Genomic DNA, 797 nt, shown 5'->3' with positions numbered 1-797 from the left:
TGCCTATTAAACTCATGAGCTGTATACTGGCACCTAAAAAGAGTTTCGAAGACAAAATCTTCCTCATTTCACTGCCACCAATTTCTGTTCACCTGGAGTTACAAAGTAAGTATGTTGCCAAGCCTGGGCTCCCTCCGTGCTTCTAGCTGATACATTCTGCACCTTCTTTTCCGCAGGCTGCTGGCTGGTACCTGGTTTTGTTACTAAGGCAGTGAGGGACTCGACGTTGGGAACGCATCTACCCTTGAATGAAAACATTTTGGGCCAGACGGCTGTGGCCTGGCAGGTAACGCTGAGGAATTACCCAGCCACAGTGTCTCTCTGACATCGCTGAAACTTGAAGCTAATGCTCACCAAGATAAATAAGGGCCACATGTTCAGCAGCCTTAGAGTATAGATGAGTAAAGATTACTTGCCTGAGCAAATACGAGTCTGTTCATTCCCAGATTGCAAATGCGGCAGTAAATTAATCGACGTGAGCTAAATATTTTACTGACGTGTATGCCTGGTCATAGATAAAAAATGACTACAGATGCCCAGCGTCCAGCGCAGCACATTTTTACCGGTCCACAGCGCTCCCTCCCCGCTCAGCTGACACCCCCGGGGCTCCCAGCCGCCAAGCGGCCCCGGGCGCGGGGCCAGGACACCCGGCCCGCCCCACCGCGGCTCGGGAGAGCGAGTTCCTACTCTTCAGCGGCCGAACGTCCTAAACTGCCCTCAGATTTTGCCGTGCGACTCCGGTGTGATCGGGGTGTGATCGGGGAGCGCCGGGCCGAGCGCCGCCCCGCCCCGCGCTT

Source organism: Athene cunicularia (genome assembly GCF_003259725.1).
Source record: "Athene cunicularia isolate RWA chromosome 3 unlocalized genomic scaffold, athCun1 chr3_part1, whole genome shotgun sequence".
Classification (NCBI taxonomy): Eukaryota; Metazoa; Chordata; class Aves; order Strigiformes; family Strigidae; genus Athene; species Athene cunicularia.
Note: the sequence above shows the minus strand (reverse complement) of the source record.